The following is a 17,200-nucleotide window of genomic DNA, read 5'->3' on the forward strand; positions in this document are numbered from 1 at the left end:
CATTTGCATTCCAAAAGCAAATTACTTATATGCACATCTTCAGGGGGAGCCCTTGCAACTTATGAAGACAATTCCTTATGCTTTACAATTTCACATATTATATTCCCCGTTGAAAACTTCAACTAGTTTGTCATCAATCACCAAAAAGGGGGAGATTGTAAGTGCATCTAGTGCCACCCCTAGTTGGTTTTGGAGTATTGACGACAAACCTAGTTGAGGGACTAATGTGTTTGTGAGAATTGCAGGATAACACAGGTTGATTCGGTTTTCCTACCAGAGATGACCCCTAAAAATGTATGAAGACATTGATGTCAAAGGTGGTATATGAAGATATTCACATTGAAGACTATGACAAGAGAAGACATCGCATGAAGCCTATGGAGCTCGAAGACTTAGATCTTTCGTGGTTCTTTTTCTTCTTTATTGAGTCATAGGAACCACCGTACTGTTAAGTGGGGTCCAAGAGAACCAGTCAGAATGACTGAAGCGATGCTTAACCAAAACCTATGTCTTCGAATGAAGACTATGAGAGCGAATCTTGTCCAGAGTCGGACAAGTCAGCTTTGCTTGCAGCCCAAGTAAATTTGCCGTGTGAGTTTGAAATCTGACCGTTGGAACACGTGTCAGTTCCTTAGTGACCCAGGGTCATTTCGGACAAATCAGGTCGGGTTGCCTAGTGGCTATAAATAGCCCACCCCCTACAACCATAAATGGTTGGCTGCTCAGAGTTAGTGTACGGCTTTTGTCGTTTGAGAGCAACCCACCTCGAAGCCTTTGAGAGAGAATTCCTTGCGAGGATAAAGCCCTAACCACCCAAAGCCAAAGAGAATTAGGCATCACTTAAGTCTTCTTGTCTGTGTGATCTGAAGACTTATTACACTTGAGGACTGTGAATCCTCCAGCCGGTTAGGCGTCGAGTTCTGAGCATCCAAGAGACATTGTGGATTGCCGGTGAACGAAGTCTGTGAAGGTTTGGGAGTCGACCTTGAAGACTTACCAGAGTGATTGGGCGAGGTCTGTGTGACCTTAGCTCAAGGGGAATACGGTGAGGACTGGGTGTCCTGAGCTGCGTGTTCAGGACTAGGTGTCCGGGACTGTGTGTCCTCAGGTTTAAATACCTAGCCGCCCTAACCAGACGTACAGTTGTCACAGCAACTGGAACTGGTCCAACAAATCATTGTCTTCAACGTGTCACTGGTTTCATCCTTTCCTTCCCTTTACTTACTGTTGGTCCTTGTGAAGTCATTGTATGATTGCACTATCTTTTATCTTCACTGAGTGACTGCATGTTCTGTTTGGCTTCATAATATCTTCCTACCTGATCCTTACTACATTGCTGCCATTAGTCATTGTGCTTTCACTCCATTTAATACTTGACTATGGTTTGCCTAGTGTAGTCTACCTTCCGCTGCGTGGTAATAGGTTTATTTCTATCGTCTGTCTTCATAACTTCCACATTTTGAAGACTTTCATAAAAATCGCCTACTCACCCCCCCTCAAGTCGATATAACGCACTTTCAGTAAGTGTCGTCAACAAAATACGGAGTACGCATCAAATGCAAAGTCCGTCAGTGTTATCAACAAAATATGGAGACATATCGTGAGCTAGATACCGTTGTACTATTGTATATGCTTATTTTCTTAGTGGCCGATTGCGTGTGTGGTGTGGTGGGCACATCATTTCTAGTTGTGGTGGGTCAACATGAAGACTCATGGGTCGGTTCCATCCTGCGCCACATATAGGTTGGACCGAGACGTGTTATACGAAGACCCATGTGGAGGACTCGGCGTACAACACGAAGCTACCAGAGTCGCGGAGGACTCTATCCCCACTGGTGATTAGCCGACTATATATGATTTGTAACCCTAGGCCCTTAGTATGTTATACAAGCTTGGGGGCTAGTTCGTCGATAATATACACACACGCACAATGCCTGGTATTCACGTGTACTTTGTACACACTCCTATCATTAATATACAGTACCAGGAGTAGGATCTTTCTTCAACTGCAATTGAATTCTAGCATGTGCATGTGTTTATTTCATATTATCGATCCATAGAGTGAGAGCGGTTTGAAATACAGGCAATGGATGCTTTTGCAATTCATATATAAACATTATTTAGTGCACTCAATGTTGTTAGTGTGAAGCACTTTATACATTTGTCACTTGCATGGATACATTCCAAATTGCTAGCTACGAAATAGAATACATGTTGAATTCAACATAAAGGGGGTTTCAAAGATTCGAATTCATAGGAAGTGCATTCATCTATTTGAACCCGAGACAATGGCATTTGTAAATCAGATGTAAAAGAGGGCATCAATCTTTGTTGTGAGTTTGAACATGTTATATATATTCATATGCATATCTAACTTTTTTTTTGCAACCAAGGAGATTATATATGGAACCATGCATGAACTGAGGTAAGTTGCATATTTTTAATATATACTCGTGTACAATGTATATTCAAATGTACCCCCTCCATTCCAAAATAATCGTAGCTTTAGGATTTTCAAGAGTAAAGATTTGTGAAGTTTGAAAAATCCTGAAAGTTCAATTCAAGAGAACCGAAAATGTTAAGGCCTTCTTTGGTTCATAAGATAGGAATTTTATACGAATAGGAAAATCATAGGAAGTGAGATGACATGCATGTCAATTCCTATAGAGAAAGAGATGTCATTTGGTGCATATGATAGGATTTTTTCCGTTGAGTCTAGGCTAATGTTTTTTCCCTCCAAAACGTGAAGGATTGATTCCTATCCTACATAGGAATAGGAATCCATTCCTACAAACCAAAGGGCTTCAAAGGAATTTTTTTCCTTTGCAAATCCTATCCTATAGAATTCCTACACAAATCCTACAAACCAAAGGAGGCCTAATGCTTCTGCTCCAAAATATTGAATGAAGCGCCAAATAGGCCTCTGGTCACCCGAAACAGCGCGAGACTAATGTTTTGGTGGTAGGAAATTATTGTCCTGACTCTGGCCCGTGTAGCCTATCGGCCCGATGTCCAAAGGTCTGAACTGGGGTAGGTTTGTAACTTCACCAAGACGCCAAAGAAGCATTCATACGCTGTGGGCGCCTACCCATGCGCTCGGCCAAAATCTACCCGCCCACATTTGGGACACCTGACACGACTGTCCTACCCCCAACCCGCAATATGTCCGAAATTTTAGATGGGGGGAAAGTTTGTAACTTTCCCCAAATTTCAAACAAGCGCGTATCAAACCGAAACATTGTTCCCCCTTAGTTCCCCGCCTCCCTCCGTTTCCCCATTCATACTCCGTGGGCGCGAAAACGCCCTCTCCACCATCCGCGAAACCTCAGCCTCCTCCGTCCTCCACCCCATAGCGGCCAATCCACCGCCGCCCTCCATCACGCCGGAGCCGGTACCCCGACGTCGTCGTCCAACGCAACCGCAACCGCAACCGCAACGCCCTCAAGGACTTAGCAGCTGAAGCTGAGGCAGAGCTGCCTCCACGACGCCGACGCCGACATGCGCCGTACCAAAACCACTCCGACCACACCGTCCTGCGCCTCACTGCTACGGCTCCACTGTCGCAACTGTCCACCGCACCGGAGCTGTTCCCGCTACGTCGTCGTTCGCCGCCTCGGATCTGCTTCCCTGCCGCCGACAGACGGCCACCACACCACACTCAACAACTTGGCCATGGGTTCGTCCAAGGCTGCACCGTCCTCCACAACTTCTGGTTTCCGGCGAACAACAAGAAGATCGTCAGAAAAACAGAAGGAGGACACATCACTGCCAGCAGAAAGAGGTACTCCTCTTCCCTTATTCGTGCAAATCTTATGTCTCCGCTCACACCGTATTCATCCCACAAAAGAAACTAGTTGAGCGCTTCTTACTCCATCTTCTTCGTGATACTAAATGCACAAGGTTTCCTCCCTTTTACTATTTCACCTTTGCTAGAGGTCAGTAGCCCGCCTAGATTTCAATTCAGGGTCAGTCGAACAACAATTAAAAGAAGCAGCACCCGCTTAGGCGCGCGAAGCACCTAGTCCGCCTGTTCCCCGAGGAAGCGGCGCATCAGTGTCTATCATAGGGGTATGGGGCGCAGGAGCTGCCTGCATCCGATCTGGAGGTCGGCGGGGCTTGAATGGATGGCCCGGGGGGCGGTGCCAAGCACGGTGGTGCGGTGAGGTCGAGGGGAGGGCGCAGGCAGGGGAGGAATACTGGGCCGGTGGTCGCTGGCGTTTCGAGGAAGATCATCAACACTGACTCACTAGAGGTAGATGAAGGCGATATGCCCGTTCTTTGTACATCGGACGGTGCAGAAAAATGGACTGACCTATTTGCTTTCAGTCGACTGTTATTTTCATAGAATCCTGTAGTAATTTAGTGTGCCATGCATGTTGTAGAGCTATCATATGTCTCCCGTCATTTATTTCTCACCGACCTGCTATCTGCTACCTTTACACTGTACTAATTGTGCACACACTTCACCCATACTCACACTATTGTCTTTTTATGCATGGGTATATCAGACTCTGATGTAGTGTTGATGAATGCAGAAAAGAAAAGACAGAAGTCGCTCCAGTGTAATTCAAAAATAAGCACTAAGCGTTCCAGCGCTCTAACGGGTGAAGTGTCAGCAGTTGGAGACAGTAAACTTAGCTCTGCAGTTGATGATCTCAATTGCCACACACAACCATCCCAGGTGCTTGCTTTAACTTCACGCTGTCAAATGTGGTTGCATGTTGCATATGGTGTCTAGCTTTTATTGCTTCCAATTTGGTTAAATTGCATTCGCTTACTTTACACATTATACCTTTGATAATGACACGCCTTCCTGTTTTTGATACATACTACATATATCTATTAACCATGTTCGTACATCAAACTAATGCTCTTTTGTATCCCTCGTCAATCACTTATGATGAGACAGTCACCCGGGTGGGTTTCTGTGAGACGCCATACTCGTTTAAAGAGTGCAGTGTCATCCTCCCCACATGATTCTCAAGAAACAGCAAGGCTAAATGAAGATAGTCAACATAGCTCTCTATTTGATCACCGCAATTCCCCCACACCACCATCGCAGGTGCTTGCTCTTACTTGGCAGTGTGATATGTAGTGTTCGTCTTACATGAAAGTAGTGTTCGTCAGTATCATGCATCAATGAGTTCTGAAGAGAAAATTTTATTCCTTTTTCTTGTGGGTTTGACTTGACAAGGCAAAATCAAGAAAGAGGAAGGAAAAGAGTAAGGAAGGCGATGATGGTGGTCCTCTGCAACAACGTAAACGGATCATCTATACCGATTCTCCTTGTACTCCACCATCCAAGGTGCTTGCTCTAACTTGGCAGTGTGATATCTGGTTGCATGTTGCATATGGTGTCTAGCTCGTATTGCTCCTAGTTAGTGTAAACTGCATCTGCTTAGCTTACACATGATACATGTGAATATGACATGCTTTCTTGTTTTTGGTACATACTATATCTTATGATAAGGCACTTTTCTTCTGTATCCCTCATCAATGCTCCTAATTTGTTAAATTGCATCTCCTTAGCTTACACATTAGACATGTGAATATGACACGCCTTCCTGTTTTTGGTACATACTACATGTGCCTATCACACCATGTTCTTACATCAAACTACTGTTCTTGTGTATCCTGCATGCGTCCATCGCTTATGATGAGACAGTCATGCGCGTGGGTTAATATGAGACACAATACTGTTATAAAGAATGCAATTTCATCCTCTCCACATGATTCTCAAGAAACAGCAAGCCTAATTGAAGATATTGAACGTAGCTCTGTACCTGAAGAACGCACTTCCCCTACACCACCATCACAGGTGCTTGCTCTAACTTCGCAGTGTGATATGTGGTTGCATGTTGCATACGGTGTCTAGCTTGTAATGCTTCTAATTAGGGCAAATTGCATCTGCTTAGTTTACACACTATACCTGTGAATATGACATGCCTTCCTATTTTTGGTACACACTACATCTATGTGTTAACCTTGTTCTTACATGAAACTGCCTCTCTTCTGTATCCTGCATCAATCACTTACGATGAGTCACCTTTATTCGTTGCATATTGCATATTATTTCTAGCCTGTTGCCATGTATTGCTTCTAATTTGGTCAAATACATTTGTTAGGGCACCCTTTTAATTTGGCAGAGTGATGTTGGTTTCATCTTTCATATGGTTTCTAGCTTGCATCGGTTATAACAAGTTCAAGCACCTTGTGCTTAGTTTACACTTTATACATCATACATGTCAATATGTCACGCCGTCCTGTATTTCATATGTATTCCATCCTCCTATCATGCGGCTGCCTTACATGAAAGTAGTGTTTGTGAGTATCATGCATCAATGAGTTCTGAAGAGCAAATTTTATTCTTTTTTCTTGTGGGTTTGACTTGACAAGGCAAAATCAAGAAAGAGGAAGGAAAAGAGTAAGGAAGGCGATGATGGTGGTCCTCTGCAGCAACGTAAACGGAGCATCTGTACCGATTCTCCATGCACTGATAGTGCATTACAAGGTCCAAGTCTCCACTCCCCTACTCCACCATCCAAGGTGCTTGCTCTAACTTGGCAGTGTGATATCTGGTTGCATGTTGCATATGGTGTCTAGCTTGCATTGCTCCTAATTAGTGTAAACTGCATCTGCTTAGCTTACACATGATACATGTGAATATGACACGCTTTCCTGTTTTTGGTACATACTATATCTGTCTATCACACCATGTTCTTACATGAAACTACTCTTCTTGTGTATCCTGCATCAGTCACTTATGATGGGACACCTTTAAGTTGGCAGTGTGATATTGGTTTGCATCTTGAATATGATTTCTAGCATGTATTGCTTCTAGTTTGATGAACGCCACCTATGACGAGCCAGTTTTAACTTGGCAGAGTGATATTGATTGCACCTTCCATATGGTGTCTTGCATTGTTTCTAATTTGTTGAAGTGCCTTCTGCTTAGTTACCACATCATAGGTGTGAATATGTCAAGCCATCCATTTTTTCGTACATATTCCACTCGTATCATGACTTTGCCTTTCATCAGAGTAGTGTTCGTCAGTATCATGCATGAATGAGTTCTGAAGAGCGAATGATATTCCTTTTTCTTGTCGGTATGACCTCACAATGCAAAATCAATAAAGCTGAAGGAAATTGGCGAGGCATTAGATGATGGTGGTCCTTCCGAGCAACTGAAACAGAGGTTCTCTACAGATTCTACTCCTCCATCCTCCCAACAAGATTCGCAAGACAACGCAAGGCTAGACAGTCAACGTAGCTGTGTAGATGATGAGCACATCTCCCCTACTCCACCATCACAGGTGCTTGCTCTAACTTGGCACTATTAAATGTGGTTGCATGTTGCGTATGATGTCTAGCCTGTATTGCTTCCAACTTTGTTGAATTGCATCTGCTTACTTTACACATAATGCCTGTGAATATGACATGTGTTCCTGTTTCTACATCAGACTACTATTATTGCATATCCCGCATCAGTCACTTATGATAAGGCACCTTTAAGTCACCACTTTGATATTGGTTGTGTCTTGCATATGATTTCTAGCATGTACTGCTTCTAATTTGTTCAAACGCCATACAGTTTGAACTTGGCAGAGTGATATTGGTTGCATCTTTCATATGGTGTCTAGCTTGCAGTGCTTCTAATTTGTTGAAATGCCTTCTGCTTAGTTACCACATCATAGGTGTGAATATGTCACACCATCCTGTTTTTCATACATATTCCATCCTCGCATCATGTGTTTGCCTTTCATCTGAGTAGTGTTCGTCAGTATCATGCATGAATGAGTTCTGAAGAGCGAATTTTATTCCTTTTTCTTATCGGTTTGACTTCACAATGCAAAATCTTTACAGCTGAAGGAAATTAGTCCGGCAGTGGATGATGGTGGTCCTTCGGAGAAACTCAAAGAGGGGGTCTCTATAGATTCTACTCCGCCATCCTCCCAACAAGATTCGCAAGACAACACAAGGCTGGACAGTCAACGTAGCTGTGTAGATGATGAGCACATCTCCCCTACTCCACCATCACAGGTGCTTGCTCTAACATGACACTATTATATGTGGTTGCATGTTGCGTATGATGTCTAGCTTGTATTGCTTCTAACTTGAATTGCATCTGCTTACTTTACACATAATGCCTGTGAATATGACACGTGTTCTTGTTTCTACAACATACGTGTACATGATGAGCACATCTCCCCTACTCCACCATCACAGGTGCTTGCTCTTACTTGGAACTGTTATACGTGGTTGCGTTTTCCGTATGATGTCTAGTTTGTATTGCTTCTGATTATGTTAAATTGCATCTGCGTAGCTTACAACTTATACCTGCAACGATCACTTACCCATAAGACACATTTAACTTGGGACTGTGATGTAGGTTGCATCTTGCATTGTCTTCTAGCTTGTACTGCTTCTAATTTCTTGAAATGGCTCTTACGACGAGGCACTTTTTTACCTGATAGAGTGATATTGGTTGCATGTTCATATGGTGCCTAGCTTTCATTTCTTCTAATTTTTTTGAAATGCCTTCCGCTTACTGTTTTTTCATACATATTCCATCCTCCTATCGTACGTGTGAATATGAAACGCCGTCTTTTTTTGTATATATTCCATCCTCCTATCCTGCGCTTGCCTTACATCAAAGTAGTGTTCGTCTGTATCATGCATCAACCAGTTATGCAGAGATAATTTTATTCATCTTCTTGTGGTTTTGACTTCATAAGGCAATATCAGAAAATAGGAAGGAAAAGAGTAAGTTAGGGGATGTTGGTGGTCCTCCGCACCGACGCAAACAGAGACTCTCTAGATTTGCCACTGCTACTGCTAATGAAGTTGATGTCCCAAGTCTACATGATGAGTTCATCTCCCGTACTCCACCATCGCAGGTGCTTGCTCTAAGTTGATAGTGTGATAATTGGTTTCAAGTTGCATATGTTGTCTAGCCTGTATTTCTTCTATTTTGATTAAATTGCACCTGCTGAGTTTATACGTTATACATGTGCATATGACATGGATTTCTGTGTCTAGAATACACTGCATCTATCTATCATACCATGTTCTTACATCAAAGTACTGTTGTTGTGTATCCTGTATCAGTCACTCATGATTGGACGATTTTAACATGGCAGTTTGATAGTGGTTGCATCTTGCATTGATTTCTACGTTGTACTGCTTCTAATTTTTCGAATTGCCACTTATGACAAGACACTTTTAACTTGGCAGAGTAATATTGGTTGCATCTTTAATATGGTGTCTAGCTTGCATTACTTCTATTTTCTTGAAAATCCTTCTGCTTAGTTTGCACATCGTAGCTGTGAATATGTCATGCCTGTCTTGTTTTTCTTACATATTCCATCCTCATACGGTTGTCTTACATCAAAGTATTGCTTGTCTGTATCATGTATCAATGAGTTCTGAAGAGTGATTTTATTCTTTTGTGTTGTGGGTACAGCTTGACATGGCAAAGTCAAAAAAGAGCAAGGAAAATAATATAGTAGGGAGTGCTGTTACTCGTCGGGTGAAACAGAAAAGGTTTTGCCATCGAGATTCTGCTGGTACTTATAGTGCAGTAGAAGGTCCAAGTCCACCGGCTAAATCTACAAACACAGTATCACCTACTCCACCAGCTGCAGCATCCGCTTCAACTGTACCAGCATCTCAACCAGTTACTCATTCATTTGCTCTGGAACTGGCTAGTTCCCAAGCTAGCTTCACACCTAACACTACTTCTGAAGCACTGCTGACACAACATGACTAGGCAAGATCAGATGAACCTCATGAGCATCAACACCAAGACGGTACCTGACCGAGTCAAGTTGCAGTTGCATGCTCCTTTATATGTACTCTCATAGTTTGATGTACACTAATACTTTCCATATTCGTTGTTGAACTAGCACCACAGCGCAAGCGGAAATAGACATCAGGGATAATGCTTGACAGATTAACAAAATCTAAAGGAGGAAGAATGGAGATCCATTTTGAGGCAGGTTTAAAAAGGCCACGTGATGCTACAGAGTCAGCCAAGTTAGTATCAGAGGCAGCCGTTGCCGTTAGGTGTCATGCACGTATCCTCCCAACGTGGATCCAGTACAGGAATGAGAAAGACAATACCCAGTTTAACACCTTCCTTGACCATTTATCCGTAAGTAATGTTATTCATCGCAATTAGTAATATTGTATTGCTTTGTCCCATACTTTCTAGCTTCCTCCTAATAAGACTCACATTCTTTTTTCAACAGATGAGGTTCAAGTTGGATCCGAAAGATGATGCAACTAAACAAGCATGCTCTCATGTTTTTCAGTCTGCTCTGCGACAGTATCGGTACCACCTTAGAAAATCTCACTTTGAAGGCAAGGCTAACAATGAAATCGCCCAAACATCTCCAGTGGAATATATTACAGATGAAGACTGGACAACCCTCGTTAAACATTGGTCTGATCCAAAGTATCAGGTAGGCTATATGTATTTGATCAGACCACATATTGAACTTGTATTTATGTATGTGCCTTACAAGTGTATCTTCTTCTAGGCTAACTGTTTGAAGAACAAAACCAACCGTTCTAAAGTGAAATTCCAACAGACCACAGGATCTCGTAGCTATATTGCACACTGCGAGGCTCTTGTAAATAGCTGCTACTTCCTCCTTTTTTGTGCCATATTATCGTATCTATATTGACTTGTTTCAAATACAGAGGAAATCCCGTGTGGACCAAAAAGAATCTGAACCGAATGCAGTGCAAATCTTCAAGGATTGCCACACCAGCAAGATGAAGGGCATGAGCACACCAGTTCAAGCTGTTGTTGTAAGTCCTTACTCCTCCTGCCTTGAACTGATTGGTACTGTGATGTGTTCATTTAACTACTTGGTTTGCAGCCAATGTCAGTTACTCTGTTCACTTTTATTCACAGTTGTCTTAACGTATCATTTCACCTTACATGGTTTAAAAGAGATGAAGGATATTCTTTTGGTCTTGATTTGTAATCTAGTTGTTATGTTCACGTGCGCACACAATGATAAAATAGCCTGTTTGTTTTATATCTGTTTGCCCATGATATGAATGATGTCATACTATGTTCATCCTACTTTAAACCATATCTCTTTATCCTTAGATGTCAACGAATGTGAGGAAATAGACAATATAGTAGGCATGCTACATGAACATATGTTCCGAAAGTGATTTTATTATGTAGTTGGCACTACAATACATGCTAATGTATTACAATAGTTCACCAAAATAAGTTATGTATAAACGTTTTAACCTACTTTGTTTGTTTTTATCTCATTAGTAACTTATCTGGTACACTAATCTACAAGTCAAACTTTCAGGAAGCTATGGAACAAATGATTGAACAGCCACAACCACCTGAAGGTGACGAGGCTACTACAGGCACAATGTCACCTCTTGCTGTAGTGCGTCAGTATCTCTCCACTAATAGTGCAAAAAGCACCTTCCTGCGTAATTCTGGGTTAGTTGTCAAGGTAACCTCGTCCAAATCGCCTACTGAACAAAATCTTCCTGCTAGACAGAGTGATATATATGTGCTCCATACACAAGTCCAATCCCTAGTGGACGTTGTTTCGGAAAAAAGAATAGTGGTTGAGAAATGTCGTCAAGATATGAATGGTTTTGAAACCAGACTATGAGACATTCGCTTCGTTGTTCAAGAGCAATGGCGAAAAAAACGTGGAGATTGTGCTGCTCCATCAGATTCTACAACCTGAAACATTAGCACTCAGGTCAAATGATATGTGCTTCTATACATCTGATGGTGCTTTTATCTGGAAGGACTGTAAACTTTATGCCAATAGGCCTTTTGTTGTATGGTTGGAATTTATTTTGTTGTGATACAACATTTATGATGCTGCCTTAGGCTGCAGTAATTACGACGCTATTTTTGTACAGTGTAGGTTTATCTTAGTAATGTATTCGGCCTAAAGCTTCGTAGGAGCCCAACATGCCAACATTCGTCGGGCCCATTCCAATTGGGCTAAAAACTATTATGGGCCGAAATTGGCATGTAGCCCACTAAAAATATCTGAGCCTAAATCAGCATAAGCTTTCATATTTTTCTGGTAGGCCGGTGCCCATAGTGGGCCTTTAACAAGCCTAAACATAATTTGGGCCCTCAGTAAAAATAGGCCGTTTACAAGTGTAAATATCTCGAGCCCATAAAATACATGGGCCTTTAATAGACCAAAAGTGAGATTGGGCCCTGATTGTGCCAAATAACCCACTAGACTTTAACAGGCCGAAATTCGGACGGGCCGTAAATGCGCCGACTTAATACACGGGCCTTTAACAGGGCGGAACTTCGCTCGAGCTAGATTATCGTCATTTTTATATGGGCCGTTAATGGGCCCGATATGACGTTGGGCCACATATGGCCCATGGTTTACGTCCGGGGTTAACAAGCCGAAAATGACAACAGGCCGAAAGTGGCCCAAAGCTATAGTGGGCCTCTAACAGGCCGAATGTCAGACATGGCCGAATATGACCCAAATCCTTCACGGTCGTTTATGGGCCGAAAGTTTTGATGGCCTGTAAATGGGCCCAAATGAAGCCAGACCTTTAACAGGTCGGAAATACACCGGGTCGTAATTCGGCCCAATTACTTAGCGGACTGTTAACGGGCCAGAAGTGACCATGGGCCGCGTTGATGACAAGTTTAGGAAAGACCGTTGACGGGCCGATTTGACAGAGAATGTTGGGCCTTTAGCTGGGCCGACCCATTATGGTCGGCAGAATCTAGTGGGCCTTTAGCTGGGCCGGCCCATTGTGGTCCGCAAAATCTTGTGGGCCTTTAGCTGGGCCGGCCCATTATGATCTGCAAAATCGTGTGGGCCTTTAGCTGGGCCGGCCCATTATGGCCCGCTAAATTTTGTGGGCCTTTAGCTGGGCCGGCCCATTATGGTCCGCTAAATCTTATGGGCCTTCGGTTGGGCCGGCCCATTTAATCTTTGTGGGCCACTTTTGGGCTGGTCCACGTGTCAACATATCATAGGCCCATCTCGACCGTTGGATGAGTGACACATGTGCCAACGCGGAGCTGACGCGTGGATCCGTCAGCCAATGAGAATTTTACACGTGGAAAATCGGCATTGGTTGTGGCAGTTAACGGGTTATCGGATCCAAAATCCGACCCGATAGCTTAACGGCGTTACGTTACAGTGGATGCCACGTGTCGGTCACCCTTGATGAAAGCACTTCTGTGACGCGCAATTTATCGTCATGAAAGTGGACACTTCCGTGATGATAATTCTGGCAATGTCATGGAACACTTCTACGACATCACAGGTATGACTATCTTGATTCTGTCATGAATTTGTCATGGATGTACATGCATGACAGAAAACGCGACCTACTATGACAAACACGTATCATCACGGAAGTGTAATTTTTTTGTAGTGTATGTATTTCTCGAGTGGGCCTTTGCTGGCTGGTAGTATTTATTGTCTATATGTATTTTGAAAATATGACATTGGTAGATCTGTTATTTTCTTCTGGACAAGCATTTTGAAAATACCCCATTGGTATATTGAAAATAGGTATATGAACAAGAATTGAAAGTATTTTACTAGAATAATGAAGTTACTAGCTATATAGTGTGATTCGAATATTTATTTCTGGAAGCATTCCTTTATGGTGGTTTCAGTTTGTTGTGTCGCCTGTTACTAGGAAATGAAGCTATCAGCCTGGTTCTAACAAACTTAATGAACTCTTTGCACAAACATACATTGTGTATTAAGATGTTTCAGTCCTTCTACTGACATTTTGTTTAGTTAATTTTTCTTAAAGGATAAATTAATTTGGTTTTGAAGTTAATTGTCATCATGTAAGTAAATTGGTGTCTAGTAGCATTCTTCAGGTAGTTGATTATGTTATCTGAATCTTTGCAGCTGTTGCCAATAGCTGATGGTTGTGGTCCTCCAGCCTGGCTATCTCTGGCTGCAGAATCAGCAAAGAAAGGGCTCGCTGTTGGTCTGATTGGCCTTGATCTTCCACTCACGAACAACCACTGTGTATGGGAAGACGAATTCAAAGTAGCACATTTTCGCGGCTTTGAAATGCAACAACATGTTTGGATAGCTGACCGAAAAGGATCTCCTTGAAAAACTAAAATGTTAACATAACACTGTATGCTCCTCTCTTAGCTTTTGTTGGAATTACATGATCTGTTATTCTTGTTCCTTCTCAATATGAGGAAAACTGAAAAAGTACTTTGCATGAGTTCTAAAACTAAATAATTCTGAATTTATCAATACTGAACGAGACATTTGAATGTGTTCAATAGACTATGTTGATTGACCTAGGAAATGACAATGATATCTTTGGGAAATCTTTGGAAAGTATAACTTCTGCAACATCTGTACCTGCTGCAGATCTTACGAGTATTGAGTATTGATCAGCTTCTCGAAACAGTATGTCCTTGTCAGAATCCCATGTTGCTTCTCCTTTTAGATGGGTTAATATTAATATAAGATGTTAGTTTTGAATTTATTCCTTTCTCTCATGATGTAACTGTATATGCACGTACGTTGATACCATGAAGATGAATATTCTTTTCTGTAAAACATGTCCCTTTGATTGATTTGGGTTTGTTACTAAACTTTGTACTACTTCCTCATATGACTGTCACCTTTGATAAATCTCCTTTTGATTCAGTTATGTATTATTGCTTGTTTCCAAGTATTTGTCACTCAGGTTTCTGATAAATGTAGTGGGTGTCGGCAGCTACAATGCAGAGCAGATCGAGTGATGTAAGGTGGTGTTGCTATGGGACATTACAACTACTCCCAGAAAAATTCAAACTCCATTTGAATGTTTTAGTTCATCAATGCTTTTGATTATATTTTTTACAGAATAACGAGGTTACTCTTATTCTCTAGGGCCTTGTGAAGAGTATTTTGAATTGTATTCATTACTTCATGTACCTGTTACTATGTCTTATGAGTATTCACCTACGGCTTGATATCCTAAGAGGAGATTTGTACCTGTTTGCTCAAGTATCTTCACTAAATTACGCATATTGTATGTTAGCAAATACGACAACATGATTAGCCTGCCTTCGTCTACTTGCTATGCATATATGAATGCTATAATGATCAATTTCTCTTGAGTGCGCTTTTTCTTCAGCATCTGCACCTTATATATGTTGCCCGGGCTTCTCTAGATCAAATAAGCACGTTCACAAGTAACCAAGCTAGACAAGTACACACAGGTACGCCCAGGATCTCATATATTAGTGCTTATATGTTTGTCTTAAATTCTTGTAGCCGAATCTCCGCCCATAGGAATTTGACTATTGTCTTTGTTGTCTCTTAAAATGGATAATGGATAATGCAAATTTGGTAACTAAATTTAGCAACAAGCTCCCCGTCTCTCTTCTCGTGCACTTCTTGCTGCATGTATCCCCGTCTCTGTTCTTAGGAGATATGCTGAAGAGTGTCTTCCTCTCATTACTTTGCAAGGCATGTCAAGAACTGGTAGCCAAGGATCTCCATGGAACTGAGTAGCATTTCTTGGTGATTTTACAATTTGAGCGTTCAGTTTGAAGACCCTTTAAATTTCCAGTCGTTGTGTTCTTATAGTTTTGGTGTAGCACTTCATGTCACAATTGCATACTTAATTCATTACTTCATGAGTATATGTGGCCTCTCCCCCCTGTCTGATTCTATATCATGCCTTCTGGGGTTTTGTGTTTCAAGTGACGTAATCTCCTTGTATTTGAGTTTCATTTATTTAGCTCTTTTGAAATTTGTAGAGCAACTTCTTACATAAATGTCATGTCCATGTGTTACCAAAGATAGAAAAAAGAAATTGGAACGGGTGGCTGCCAACCTGGCACCCCCCAGCTTCCTCTCAGGAGCGCCACTAGGTGGCGCCCCAACCCCTAGTCTATCTACATACCAGATGCTCAAACACATCATGCAGCACCTATGAGTTGGAGATGAGAAAAGAAAGTATAATTGCATGGTCAATCTATAAATCAAATGGCAAATTGAGATCTTGCATCATCAAAATGACTGCTGAGTGGCAATATACCTTCCAACAAGGGCTTCAAGTTGGGGGTCAAGCTCAATTTTGTATTTGTTCAAATAAGCATTTAGCCCATTTGTTCCAAGTACATGTCAATGCAGGGGTGTGGCCAGAATTTAGAGCTCTTAACTTGAAACAGTGAGGTGGTAACTTATTTGTGCACGGTACAGATTCATCAAAACATTGAACCAAAACCACTCGGTCACTAAGGTAAGTAATAGCAAATGGTATATGACAAGTCTAAACAATATCAGACGCCACCAAAGAATCCATATAAAACAGTGCGTGAGGAGTAAAACATGAAAAATAATCCTTAATTAGTTATAGCTATATTTCCAAAGAATAAATGGAATAAACTGAATAAGCACCTTTGCAATCCTAACAAGTTGATGATGGTTTTCATGGCCGTAGAAAAATGGTTCGTTGCAGAATATCTACAAACAACAATACATGATCCATAAAATCATCACCAGTTGAACAAACAGTCTGAGATACAAAAGAATGCTATAAAAAATATCCAACTGTACTATCATGGCTGTCATAACCACTGTACTAAGCAAATCATTCACTACATCACGCATTCTGTTCATGTGTATTATGAAACTGAAATTCTACAAATGGAAACAAATACTACAGAAAAAAACCTTTCCACATAAAAAGTGGATTTAAATTAAATATATTTTGGTGTACAAATAAACCAGAGTTACCAAGATGTGTGAAAACTGCATGTGTTAGCTTATGTTTAAGGAAAATGGCCACGCAAAGATAAACCAACATAGTATTTTAGTAGTATGTCGTGGGTATGACCTCACATAACAGAGTATTAGAATAAGTTACTACCTAGGTAGAAACAAGCAGTCCTCACACACAACTAATTCTGAAAGACTTAATGCTTTGACTTAGTAGTTCCGGCTGTCTTGTTTGAAACTGTTAGTGTAACTTACCACAACTTGTCAACAACTATCTGTCTAGTTACTACTTGTTGAAAGAGACTGGTTAGAATGACTAATCAAAGCAAATAAAAATATCCAAGTCAGCATGTTTAATGCACATGGCCTTGCTTTACTCTGATACTGAAGGTTCATTGTTGCTAGCTACTCACGAGGTAATAAGAATACAATATTCTTAATTTACTCCTTTGAATCTTTTA

This window comes from Triticum aestivum, chromosome 7A (assembly GCF_018294505.1).
Source record: "Triticum aestivum cultivar Chinese Spring chromosome 7A, IWGSC CS RefSeq v2.1, whole genome shotgun sequence".
Taxonomy (NCBI): domain Eukaryota; kingdom Viridiplantae; phylum Streptophyta; class Magnoliopsida; order Poales; family Poaceae; genus Triticum; species Triticum aestivum.